The 14,473-nt window shown below is 42.5% G+C and overlaps 1 protein-coding gene across 2 annotated transcripts in view; it reads right to left on the reverse strand.

The window, feature by feature from the left end:
- Positions 1 to 14,473, reverse strand: part of TRPC7 (transient receptor potential cation channel subfamily C member 7) — a 119,192-nt gene that overhangs the window by 58,926 nt on the left and 45,793 nt on the right. The window lies entirely within an intron of this gene.

A 14,473-nucleotide genomic window follows, 5' to 3' on the forward strand; every position in this document is an offset into this window, starting at 1 on the left:
AGTGTGCCCTTGGGGGCTCTTGCCTTGCCCACAGATTGTGCCAGGGCTGGGGCAAGGGTGGGCTCCCTTAAGTGCCTTGGTTTGCTGGCTTTGCAAGGGTCACTCAGTGGGCCAGCAGTGGCAGTAGTCCTCTCATCCCCCAGATTGCAAGGAGGCAATACATAAATAAATACATAAAAAGATTTTTAATAATATCTTTGCTAAAGGCAAATGCATGGTCCAAAGAATTTTGTGCAAGGCAATTTGCTAATTATTATTTTTGAAAAGTCAAGTCAATATTCACATTTCCAGAAGGAAGAAAAAAGCAATCTTGCCTTGGAGAGCATCCAATATTGTCTAATTCAGGGGTGGGCAAAATGCAGCCTGCCAGGCCATTCTCTCCAGCCCTCAGGCCCCCTAAAAAATTTAGAAAGTTAATATTCATCTGCCCCTGGCTGCCTGTCATGCAGCCCTCAATGACTTGCCAAAACTCAGTAAGTGGCCCTCCGCCCAAAATAATTGCCCGCCCTGGTCTAATTTAACCCTCAAAAAAGGAACCTGAGACGGATCATAGTGCTGGACCAGAAAGAAGCTGCAATCTGTTGCTATGCGTAAAATGCCGTGTAACTCCACAGGACCCCTGACTCGGCACAAATGGCAAAGTGCTTCGTTTGCACAGACCGTCCGTAGACTCAAGGACGAGTTTGTCCATGAGCACGGTTCTGCTGGTCCACTCAGCTGCAAAATGGCTGGCTGACAGTTTGCAATTAGCAACCTTGCCCTTCCAATCCCTGATTCTCTTGAAAAGAAATGGCACATCGTTATTCACCAATCTGAAAAATAGACTACGACATCCCAGACCGCAGGAGAGAGCGCCGCTTCTCCTGTTTACACCGCACGTGTTTCTTAACTCAGCTGCTTCTTCAGTCAGGCTGCCGAGAAGAGAGAGGCTTGGTATCAGAAAATTCACAGGCTCTTTCCTAATGACAGACCTTGGCACCAGTGGGTCTCACTGATAGGTCTTATTATAAAAAATTAAGCTTCTTTATTTCATATCTTTCCCCAGAGTCACTGAATTTAGAACAAATGTATAATTTGGCTGCTTTTTAATTACCTTTCTTTGCAATGAAAGACCCAGATAACTAAAAGGACAGTTAAGAGGAAATATGTTATTGCAGTTGATTGCATTAATAGAAAGCAGGGGTCCATTTGTGGTTTTGAAAGGGATTGCATGTTCTTCAGAGAGATAATTTAATATCCGCACTCTTCCCTCTGTTTTAGCAGATAAAGAAGTGGCCAGATCAAAAGGGTTTTGTAATCAAAAGACATGCGCAGCTGAAAAGTACCAGTAACTCCAACTGGTTCCTTCATATTAACGATCTTTGTAACAACTAGCACATTAAAAAGCGATTTCCACGTTACTAGTTACTTAGATAAAGGACTGCGACATACTAGCTAAGGCGGATTTTTATTGTTTTCTTTATCCTTTGCACCACCCAAAATAAAATTACAAAATAACAAGCAAATTAAGATTACTATGAAATACAGCTTTCTGTTTTGGAAGATCATCTGGTTGGGGATTTTAACTGCGCAGCTCCAGATAAACATACCTTTGCGCCTGAACTTGCAAATAAATAAACGAATAAAATAATGGGATTTATAGTTGCTTCTGTGAAAAGCTGAGCAAATAACCATTCATCTGACCAAACAAATGTTGCCGCTTTTCTATTTAGCAAAGTTTGCAGTGCTGCTGAATTGATGATTTTTCAAATTATTGGCAATGAAACGTCAACAAAACCGCTGGTCAGTAGTTCATTTGATTAATCCAGATCTAATCCAAATGCGTAACTTTGGCTATGTGATTAGGAATCAGTGGACGTTCAGTGTTTGCATTCATACTGTTATTATTAGGACTATAACCTTTCTAGTAAGTGAACAAAGTATTTTCTCCAAGAGAGAAGCTGAAACGGACTAATTGCTTTGCATATTTTATATTATGACATGATTAAGTCAATAGCAATTGCAGGGATCTAATGAAACAGATGACTGCAGTTACAGACAGTTGACTTGATGTGCTGAAGGCCCTGTGTAAAAACCAAACTTTCTTCTTTACTGGTAACAAACAATTAATCTGTTTATCATATTGTATTGATCTGGGTTAATCTGTATAAGGATTAATCTTACTTTATTGTAAGAATCGATTCAAATGAAGACATTTATGACACCTAGATAGCAAGACAAATACTCTTTAGCATCCTCAAGAATTCATCTGACACTTGAACCTGCTTGTTGTTTCACCATGCCTGTGAACCATCACCCAAAGAAGTACAAATATGAGGCAGGTAAGAAGGAATTGCTATGAAGCTCAGTTTATTGGAATAATTTATTTTCTACTTTACAATGAAGATTGGCAATATGCCATAAAGTTTTGATGTTGCTCATCTTTCTCTGACTAACACGAAGAATGAGAGAAAAATAAAATCAAGACAAGGAAGATAAGGGATTAGAATTCATTCAATCTCTTACTTGCTTGAAGCAATCTGTACAGTTTCTCATTATGCTTGCTCCCATCAAATATTAATGGCCCAGTGACCCTTGAACAATGCTGACTTTCTCTATTTTGATCGCATTTTCATAAATCGATCTTTGATTCATATGAACAACTGATATGATGGATTTATTTTACTTTCCTTCCTCCCTGGGAATTGGCAAGGGCCCCAAAGTATGATACTAAAGGTTGGTTTATTATCTTAGACACAGAAAATAATGGACAAATACAAGCATGATTTCCTTGTACAGAAGATGCTGTGAATGAGGAATGGCAGTAAAGGAGATTCCAGTCTGTAGGGCCAAGTTCTGCAGAGGTTTTTGGAGCAAAAGTCCCACGGGTCTCACTTTTCTTAGTGAAGGGTTGCAGAATCAGGCCTGTAGACTTTCAGACTAAGATGTATTTGATCTTTCACTAGAGGAAGGAATGGGTTCAAGGAGACTTCTCCACCCCCCCAGAGGTGAAAGGTCAGGGAGAATGGAGGGGATGGAATAAAAGAGGGAAGGAAGAAGTCATGAATGTTGGGCAGCCATTTGCCTACACCTTCAGTGTGTCAGCAGAGCTGCATGAGGTTAAAATCCTAGCTAGAAACGCATAAAGGCATAGAGTGTCTCCAGCTTGCATCTTCTCCTTAGAGCCAACAGAGATATAACAGGCCAGATCAGGGATCGACAACATTTTTGGCTGGAGTGACAAAAACACTCCAACCCCGATCCATGCTTTGACTCGGCATGCCAGGGGCAGAACGTAGGGCAGCCAAGAGGGGCCCAATACTTGTTGCTGGCAGTGGCAACACATGTGCCTCTGGGCAGATGGTGGGGGAGGGGCCGGGGTTATGCTGCCCCAGCCCCTTCCCCACCTTGGGTCCCTAGGCATGCATGCAGTCGCTACCAGAGTGCAGCTGTTTCCAGCCTGCCCATTGCCTGCTGCAGCTGCCCAGAGCCTGGGCTCTGTAGTGGTGGCAGATGCATACATGTCTCTGGGCAGACAGCAGGGGAGGGGTCTGGCCACCCGCCACTACCACAGAGCATGGCTGGGGCTCTGAAGCCCGGTACAGTTGTTTGGAGCCTCCCGGCTGCAGCTGGCCTGGGCTCTGGGCAGCTGCTGCCAGCCACAGAGCCCGAGCTGCTTGCAGGAGGGCTTGTAGCCTCCCGGCCACCTGCTATGAGCAACCCAAGCTCCATGGCCAGTGGCATCTGTCCAGAGCCTGGGCCGGCTGTGGTGTGTGGAGTAAAATGACCTCATATGCCATGCTCTGGCACATGTGCCAAGGGGTTGCCAACCCCTGGGTCAGACCCTCCACTCTTGTCAACTGGTTCACTGCTATCAAGGTCAGTCTTTGGAACTACACATCTTTATGCCAGCTGGCCCTGAGTCTACAAGTTTTTGAAACTCCTGCAGGAATCTTCTTCCTGTTCTTATCGTATCACAGCCTGATCTGTCACCAAGTGGCACCTATTAATGCCACATGCCTTCCCAGAGCTCAGGTCTACAATCAGAATGCCAAACTGGATAGGGGCAAAGCCCCTATGCCCACCATTGCATCAAGACTGCCAAAGGTTGCAGTCTTGAGGGCTGCCGAAGGAAGGGGACTGCAGCACTGAGGGTCCCAAAATTATATTTTTAAATGCCACAGGAGATGCATCTAAGGGTCTCTACTGAACTCCCACTGAAGCGCATTGAATGACTCCCGCTGTCTTCAACGAGTATTGAATGAGGCTCAAAGGAACAATTTTTCACTGAGGAATGAAAAGTCAGGATTGCTGGAGGATTGTTAAAATGATGTATGAGATTGGATAGCAGCGTTCCTAAATTTCTGTATAATTTGATACAGAGCAGACATTTATCCTAGCAAATTATGTGTGTGTGAGATAAGGGTATGGGTATTTTACAGTCTTCACAACTGACTACAAGGCTTTTCCCAATACACTAGTCAAAATTTCTCTTTATTGTCATTTGCAATGTATGATGCAATGTTCTTTTAGATGTCTAAACTGCAATCTTGCCATTTTTCTTGCAGTTGCAGAAGATTTTAATATAAAGACCATTTTTATTTGCTATTGGTTATTCGGGGGTATCTGGATCCACAGTTCGATTCTGTATGATATGTTGGTTTCATTGAAATAGGGCCTAGAAGCTCTGATCATAGGCTAGACACCCATAGTACTGTACAAAGAAAATGACCCTTGTCCAACATAGCACCCTCAATATCTGATATACATATTACATGAGGCAGTGATGATGCATTTTCAAGCTGAAAAGAATCTAGGACATTCAGCAGAGTGTAAAGAAATGCCCACAGAATGGAGAGCCTATGAAAAAAATCTATTTTATGTTACCAATAGAGAGCCATAGATCTGAAATAGGACCGAGACCTTCTGTGATGACATAGGTAAAAGCAGAAATCGGCAATAGATTATTGGAATCTTTTAGGCAGAAAAACGGGAGCGCTGTGCCAGCTCAAATAAATGATAATTCCCTTATGACTGTACAAATCTACCTCAATGTGCAAAGGAATTATCCTCTCAGGCTGGATTATCTTGCTTTGCTAATGGCACTAAATAACCAAGGACGGAAGCCAAGATTCCAGCACTCATCAATGAAATGTTAAGGCTCTTTGAAAAAATTGACACTGAAAGTAAAACCCTACACTTATGACTAAGTGACTCTGTTGTGTCTCCTAAAAATAACCCCGGCTATAAGCCTTCTGGCAAGCATCAGCAGAAATCAACAGAAAAAAAATGTATATTTCGGTTTAAAAATGAACCGTTTAATGAATTAATGAGAGGCACACACGACTGGAAGACTGGCCTCTTGACCCATCAGGGACAATCCCTGAGAAGAAGGTTTTTAAGTAGATTTTCAGAGGACAACATTCACAAAGCCCAAAGACACGGCAAGGTGGAAGGGCATTTCCCCTTAGATTTCAAGAGTGTGCTTGTACCTTTAAGTGCTCATTATCAAGTATCCATCTTTTCAGTTAGCTCGCTGCTTCTCTTCACTTGCTGTTACCAAGTTTACCTGGGTACCATACATACCCTTTCCCCCCAAATCATCCTTCCATAATTAGTATGGGGGTCCTAACTGGGGAAGCTGATTTCTGCCCTGGACTAGACGCATAGGGACGAGGTAAGGGCTGCCAGGGCTCTGCTTCGCTCTGTCGCCGCAGAAGAGGAGGGGCAAAGTACAGTCTGCAATATCACAGTTACTTTTCATAGATAGGAGGTGGTCGCTTTTGGCACGGAGAGGGTTAAAACTAGCTTTGGCTGAGAAGTGACAGACCCCCGCCATGTGGTCAGGATCCCCCGCAGGGATTCAGCCCAAACTCTGGAAATATCTTTTTAAAACTCATTCTGCCTTCCCGAAACAAGTTGAGCATCTTATTTGGGGGAGGAGGGTGGCAGGTGCTATGTGAAGAAATACAGTAGCTTTGACTAACTCATTTTCATCATGTTTCATCTGCTGCTGGAAACCCGACCTCAGATGCCTGGCACTGAAAATGCTGGGGATCTTATTACTGGTGGCAGGACTGCTCTTATGACTCATGTGGATGAGCGCGCTGTAAACGGCAAAGGAAACACAAGGTTCCAAGTGATTTTCATGCCTATATTTATCCATGAAGAACTGGTGCATTATCCAGGGTGGGCTGTAAACTCACTGAAATTCTACGGTAAAGAGTCTTATTCCACCTCTAGCCCCATTTCAGCAGTGAATAGGGTCACCAAAAACACAAAGCAGAACAAGCACCTAGGAAGTATGACCGTGCCCCCACATTTTCTAATATTCTTAGAGGTAGAGTAAATGTCTGGGCTTTCTTAGATGTGGTAGCTCCTCCATTTCCCTAGACACAAGGACTGTAATTCTCCTTTGCTGCCCTGCAAAGAAGGCCCTCCTCTTGAATGCAAAGCCAGTGATATGTGTAAGGTGTTTTCAAAATATAAACCATGACATAAACATTAAGGGCAAACCTGAGTTTTGTTTTCTGGGAATTTGGTGTGAAGCATAAAGGCAGAGCCATAACTGCACAGTTTCCCTGCAAAAAAACCATTCCTGGCAAAATTATTCAATACTGATGTTGTGAAAGGCATGCATTTAGCTCTAGCATAAACTGCTGTAGGTGATTTCCTCTGTGGGGTTTTTTTCATTTGTTCATTCATTCTTTTCAAAAGTTAGATGGGCATTCCTGAAAACTAAGCCTTAATGATTGTCCCTTTCCTAATAATTCAAGACCTTGACAAAGATTCAAAAATGCAGTACTGCCAGACATGTATTAGTTGACTTCTGGGGTGAAATTCTGGCTCAGCTGAAGTCAATGGCAGAATTCCCATTAAGTACAAGATAGCCAGGATTTCACGCCTGGTTTCCTTTCCCGCTTTAACACCAACTGGCAGTGAGCACTATACAAGTTGGCTTTATTTCTGTCGATTAGCTTTCTCATCTGTAAACTGTTTATATTGGAACATGCTTACCATATAGGTCCTTGTCAATTGTAATTACTCTTTTTGAGTGCTTTGGTATTCTTGGATTGAAGTTGGTAGATGATAAAAATGTTTAGTAACCGCCATTTTTATTCTGCTGAATTTCATGAAGCTTGCAGTCCCTTTCTTGCCAGACTGCTGCACTGCTCATGCCATCTTCAGTTCATGTTAAATATGCCTGTGCATTAGTTATATACTTTAAAAGAAATAACCCAGTGGTCTCTTTCCAGTGGGTTTTTCCAAACGTTGGGATAGTACAGGTATCTGGGTGGTTGTCTGTCCTGGAATCCTGTCTCCTGTATATCTATTCTGTATTGTTTTTAGTGGTATATCAGTGTTCGCATGATGCATTTGCTTTGTTCTCTATGAATTGGTACTGTAGATAATGAAATTGTGTGTGCATCATATGTATTACAAATGTCATACGCACACTTGGGGAGTGGAGATTGGTGTTGGAAGGCCTGGCATTCACTTACTGCCACTAATAAAACCCAATGTCTTTGATGCATTTTCCACCCCCAAATAAAGGGTTCTCTTCAAAAAGAAGCAAAGCAAATGAAGAGTGATTCAGCCAGGCCGCAGAAAGTAAAATAGGTACAAAACAAACAGGACTGGGTAATATGCTTTTCTTTTTTTAATCTAAATTGGTAAAACAGAAAACAAAACCGAGGCAAATCTATCTATTTCAAAGCAATTTGCCTATTGTTCTGCAGCTTGATTCACTCTTGCCTCATGCAAAAACCATCGACTTCATAATTATTTTATCAGTGGAAGGAGTGATGCATTATTTGCTTGCTTCTTTTTATATTCACAGGGTAATATTAAATGAAGCCTGATATTCTTTAATTGAAAAGCTAGAGATTTGCTATGAACTCTGTAGCCCGTGTAGTGAACGTAAATGATTATTTCTTGTTTACTTCTCAGTGGACTTGTACTTCACTGGGGGTAGGCATGGGATCCTTGAGATGGTTTCTTCAGGACGTAAAACAGGCGTTACATTTGTCCCACCTCGTCAGCTCTTTTAGTGCAGCAGAAAACAACAGGCCACATGTTCGTTCTGTTTGTCACACTAAAAAAATGGCTGATTTTCTGCAGAAATGGCTAGTCGGTGACAAATTTATTGTACCGAGCTGTTGCAAACCAAGCTGTTGTACCAAGCTGTTGTTGTACCAAGCTGATGCTGTTCATTCTGTTTGTCACACTGAAAAAATGGCCGACCAGTCAGTGCCAAATTTGTGATACCAAGCTGTATCTGTGTTCCTGTCCTTAGCACTTATTTCTGTAACGCTACAGAGCTTGTAGCACTGCAAACATAACAATGGGCCAAAGGTCTTGAAATCTGATTTTCTTTGTATGCTGCACACTTCCCAACAAACTGTTGGCAGAGGTGGCTTGCTACCTTTAAAGGAACTCTGGTGCTTTATTTTAATGGGATGCCCTTTTATGAAGCGCTTTGCTGTTAATGTTTCTCTTCCTCTCTGTGTACATGGACAGATAAATCCTTATCACTTAATTATTTACCAGAAAACAAGCTTGCAAATTGGAAGTCCCAGCTCTGATTCCATTTGGGGCTAGGGAAAACAAAATATATTTTTGCTCTCTATGGAAAACTGAATCCTCCTGGAAATCTCTCATCTCAATTGCAAGTGGCAAGAGAGGTTTTTTTCCCTGAGTTTTTGTACCCGCCTCACGCTAACATCATACACAAACACACATATTAATACCTACTGCTTCTAGAGAGATAGATGAAGCCAAAATTGGGAGCATTCAAGGTCAGAATTATAGCAGAACATATTAATTGACCTCTAAAAGAAAGAATTTGAAATTTCATAAAGGGGCTTTATCAGCCTTTTCTTTCTGTACTGGGCTTCACACAAAGGTTTTGAATCTTTCCCCTGTTCTCCCTGGCAGTTGTCTAGATTGAAATTTAAGACCCAGTGGCATTCTGCAAATGAAAATAATTATATCTGCAGATTACAGCAAATTGGGAAGGATATATATACCAGCCAAGAAAAAGAAATAATTCACCAAAGCCTAGACAGAATGAATGTTGGACAGGAAATAGCAAAATGAGATTCGGCTTGGAAAATCCAAGCTAATACATCTGGGAGAGGGCAAGTAATCAGAACCACAGATATTTATTGGGAGGGAGGAACCTGGAGAGCAGCGATACTGAAAAAGGCCTAGAGCTGCTAAGGCACAGTAGCAAAATATCCACAAGGATTTGCAATGTTTGTCTGGCATAAGATAAGCAACGAAATTTTCATGCATATCCTCTGGAAGAGAAGTGACGGTTCTTTCCTTTCCATCTTTGGTGACCACAGACCTCAAGCACCCCACTGGGGCTCTTCAAAGATGAAGATAATATGAACATAGTCTAAAGTCCAAAAGTGATCGCGGTGCTTTGGGGATTGATTGATTGATTGGTTGATATATAAGGAATTTTAAAAGTTGCATTTGGGCAATGAATCAAGTGGAAGCTGCTAAGAAACATCTCTGAGACCCTCATAAAGACCATAAATGGTCACACTTCATAACCCTGATATTTATCTGATAAAAAATTAGCAAAAAGACAAGAAGAGAAGGAAGCCAACTTTCCTAAAGCCCCAGCAGGCTTACACAAGGCCCTGTGGCACAAAGCCCTTTCACAGGAACTATTGTCTTTAACAAGGTCCCTCTCTGGGTGCTTTTCAAGGTACAGTCTCAGTCAATCCCTACTCAAATCAGTACTTAAGTTCTTTAGAGATGGTTGGAAATTAGTGTTTCTGCCCCAGGGGAACATAGGGGGCAGAAATGGAGAAATACCTTGAAGTTTTTTTCAGTACTTGTCTTATGTCCTCAGCTTTTTCTTCCCCATTTCACAGAGAGACACACAAGCTGCACCCAAATGGTGCCCTTCTTCCCGAGGGCAATATATTGGTCCCTGAGACACTCCTTTGAGAGCATAGCATAGTTTCTACTCAACCTTTTACAAGTAGGGCTATGTTTTGAATAGTTTCAGCCAGGGCCATCCCGGGGGGGGGACAAATTGGGGTGACGACCAGTCCTGGTGCTTTGGGGGGCCCCGCAGAGCTGGGCAAAGCAGCGGTCAGCATGGAGCTGGGTGGAGCAGCAGCTCCACATCCAGCTGCTCACTACCACCCCGCTGCCCCCCACCCACCCCCTGCTGCTGCTACCACTGCCACCACCACCGCCAATGGCAGCAACAGCTTTTTCAGGTCCTGGGCCCACGGGATCAGGGAGGGGTCGGGGCTCCTCATGGGCTGATTTGCCCTGGGCCCTGCATCCTGCTCGGGTCAGCTCTGGTTTCATCTATGAATAAACAAAATGGCATTTAATTATTTCCTGAGTTACGCTGAAGGGAACAGCAGCCCATCGTGTTCATCAAGTTTGACCTAACCTATGGGCAAAGTTACAAGTTACACTTAGACCAAACCGAAGCTGTGGAGCGTGAAGTGGTGTTGAAGTTAGAGCATGCTGTGAGCTGTCGCATGTTAAAGGTTAATATCATTTCTTGCCTGCACAGCCCAGACATGCCACTAGAGGGCAGGCAAACATGGGTGTGGTTAGGAGCCAGAACTCTACGGCTGGGAAGTAGGAAGCAGTGCATTCTGGGATGCGGGAGGACTGCAACTTGCTCATTTTATATATCTGTGGCACAGACAGAAGTTAGCCTAACGTGAGCTAGGAATCTGAGCCCAGAGTTGACCCATGCCTGAAGTGACTCTGTGTAAACAGTTTGTTTGAGATGGTTAGCGGGTATTTAATTAGCTCTCACATGTAGATACTCACATTTCAAGTCCCCTTAGTATGGTCTAAATGTAATGTATAATCACTCATATAAATCTTTTGTTTCATTTCCATAGCTGTCTTTCCCTTGAACTCCGTGAAGCAGTTTGGGATGCAGTTTGAAAGAGAGAGCACGCAAAATTTAACAGTATCCTCTTTATATACGATTGAAGATCTCAGATTATTTCAGCCGTTACCAAGATCTAGGTTTCATGTGCCTTTGGGTACGTGTGTCGTGTGACCAATGCAGTGCAGAATTATAATTGAATGCAGCAGCCAGTACTCTGTTTGGAGCATCTTCCATATGTTAATTATTAATGATGCAATTATGAGAACAGTCCCTGTACCATCCCTGCATTAAACAGAATTTCCACAGCCATCTGGTGTTCTGTTTAATTCTTATTAATTGTTTTTCAAACACAATTTTTGCATCTTACTGTTCGTTCAATTAAAACTTGTGAAAGAGAGAGATGTTCTGGCTTTGGGGAGACCGTGAACTGTGCTGCCAACTGGGAAAATGGAGCCAGGCACTAGACACTTGCAATTAAAGAGAAAAGTGTGATGATGCAGCCCACATTTAGAGGGAAAAAAGATGAATGTCACCTCCCACAGAGAGACACTGGCTGCAGACCTGAAGGTAAACGGCGGTATATGAGCCCCCTGCCAACATTAAAGGAGAAGCGGGGGGAAAGCATGACAGTAAGGAGAGCATGAAGAACTGACAAACTCCGTAAAGTTGTGTAGAGCTGGGGGGTTGATTAATAAGCAAAACGGTTTGGAGGCAATACATCAAAAAGTGTTCGTTACCTCACTGCGGTTCCTCTGCAGGGTGGAAGCGGTTCTGACAAAACTTGACATTAACACCCTGGCAGAGAAGAGTCCCTCGGCAAGCTGAATTTATGCATGGGGAGAAAGAGCCCTTCCTGCTACTCTACTTTCCATCCCTTATGCGTTTTGCTGCTTTAGGAATAGATCTGCTCTGATGATCATTTGTGGGCAACCTTTGTATGCTCGGTATCTGATGGAAATCAGACTACACAGGGCTGCAGGACTGAGGGCTCTGGTGCTATTTCTAGCTAAGACCAGAAGCAAAAATGATTTTATTGGATTTGTTCTCACCTTATGCTATGGCTGGATCTGTAAAGATAAGCAGCAATCTTTATCCCCAAAAGCTTTTGCATTTATATCTGCCTGTTTATTTTTAATTATATTAGCATTTGCTTTTTAGTTGCTTGGCTTTATTTTCTTCTTAAGTAATGTACCAAGTTAGAGAAGATCTTTGAATGAGAAATTGAACTCAAATTTATCAGCTCAATCAACTCTTGAGATAAGTTCTTCATTCATGAGGATCTTCTAGAAATATTAGCATTATGCATTATTTTAATGATGCTGTAAACCAGGGGTATCGAACATGCATCCTTTGAGCCAGATTTGGCCCATGAGTCTAACCATCCAGCCCAAGTGGTTCCCCCTGGGTTTGAGTAGGTATTATGTACAGCACAGGCCCTGAACTGCTGGGTGATGGGAAAGGGTCTGAGGGCCTGATCCATCCTACAGATTGGCCCCCATGTCACTCATCTGGCTCATAGGGCCAGATGAGTTAGACAACCCTGGTTTAAACCTTCCCATTTAACATGAACCTTTCCTAAGGTACCACACAAACAGAATATTTTACGTTACATGTACTACTGTTGTATAGTTGCTCACAGCAAGACAAGTGAAGGTGGTAAACACTTGTTGACCAAGTTGTAGATGGGCAGCATGCTCAGGATGAAGTAGGCATTCTCAGATAATCTGCCAGTTATAAACCAAATCTGCTCAACTGGTGCAAAAATGTCTCACACTCATATGAGAAAGGGAGACTGGAGCCAGCCAAATCTGTGGTTCTTTTTATTCAACTGAACACACAGATGGGTCTTGGTCTCATCCTTCCCCTATCCACAAAGACTGAACATTTTCTACGATTGTTTGGACAGCAATGATTATGCCTTGAGCCCTGAGCAAAGGGTTAGACAGGATGTCCTCCCAAGGTGCACCCAACCAAACTTTTCTGTAATGCTAGGATCATTCAAAGAGGTTTTCTCCATACATCCTATGCCTTTATATACTTGCCCTTCCTAACCCTGTATACTCAACCCCATGTGCACCAAAACTAAACTAGTTCCCTTTGTAATGGGTTCCCCCACTGTTAGGGCAAATAAAAATTGATCTACTCATAATGCATGAAAGTGCTAATCATAGGTAATGTACACCACAGAACATGAAAGCAACTTCACTAGAGGTTTGTGACGTGCTAAAAGTCCACCTCTGGGAAGGCCCCAGAGCTTTGGTGATATTAAGAAGCACGCATTAAGTTTTTCTCTGTTCAGGCAACTTCATTTTCTTCACTCCTAGATAAAATATTTGGATTGTAGTTTTCAGAACCATTATCAGGAATCTATTACCAATGGAACAATTTGAAGTCCTACGATTCTGGGGACCACGAATGAGGAGTATACTATTATAGAGCTGTGGCAGCCCTTGGGGGACCTAATGCTTGTATTAAGTCCTTTGGGAAAGTGAAGGGAGGAAGAGAATTATAGCTGGTTAGTGTTTCAAGGAACTGTTTGCTGTAATCATTTTCTGTAACTGGTGTAATTTGCACTTCCTTCTGGCTGTAGTGTATATACTGAACAGAGCTTTTAATTCTGTAATGACTTGCTATATTAGGCATTTCATTATGTTGCAGAAAGTTCAACTGTCATGGTTTCTTGCCAGCGTAAATGAAATAGCTCATTTTCTTCTATATTAAAAAATCCTCAAAAACATAAAACCATTATGCAATGGCCAATGCTTCACCTACACAGTTTCCAAGGTTCATCAGTACAACTGCATCCTCTCCACTGAACTCTGAATTGCTTTTTTCTGGAGTAAGAATTGGGTGAAGCGAATGGAGTCTCCCCTGGCGAAGGACTGAGCAGGAAAAACAAAGATTGACTGAGGATCTGAACCTAAGCCCACTAAAGTTAATGGAGAAGACTCTCATCGAGGGCTGTGATTATGTTCCCAAAATGGCCACAGAAAACTGACATACCAGAAGTTTGGCTAGCCCTATTCATGGCTATGGCTTCTTAAGAAACACAATTTGAAGGAGAATTTAGGGTTACAAAGATACCACATCAGGTCCAGGAGCTTTTAAACTGTGTGTAGGATTAAATAGTTCCCTATAAATATCCTGAGGAAGGAGGATAAGATAACTAAGCTGTTTTAAAATTTGTAAATCTCAAAGAAAAGAGTTTGTTTTGGCAGCACCTTTTATGGTTCCTGGCTGCTTTAGGGTTCCTTACAGAATAAAATATCGTATGTCATCTTCCATTTCAAGATAATAGCATCTCTATCTTCTGCATTCTTCCGGAAGTCTTTATGGTGGGAAGGGCTGATTGTTTAGCTGTAACAATTAAAGAGAAAAATATTTTCAACAGCTCTTTTTTGCCAAGTTGGGGGCTGTATTGCGAGAGGAGCTGTGATATAACAGGAATAAATAAGTAGGAAAGAACAAAAAGAGATGGATTAAAGAAAACAGATCTTACGATGACAGGCTGAGAGCCATGGCACTCTTTAGCCTGGAAGAGCACAGGCTCAGGGGTGATCTGATGGCCACCTATAAGTTTATCAGGGGTGACCACCAGGATCTGGGGGA

The sequence above is a fragment of the Crocodylus porosus genome, unplaced genomic scaffold (assembly GCF_001723895.1).
Source record: "Crocodylus porosus isolate Cpor-Errol unplaced genomic scaffold, CroPor_comp1, whole genome shotgun sequence".
NCBI classification, from domain to species: domain Eukaryota; kingdom Metazoa; phylum Chordata; order Crocodylia; family Crocodylidae; genus Crocodylus; species Crocodylus porosus.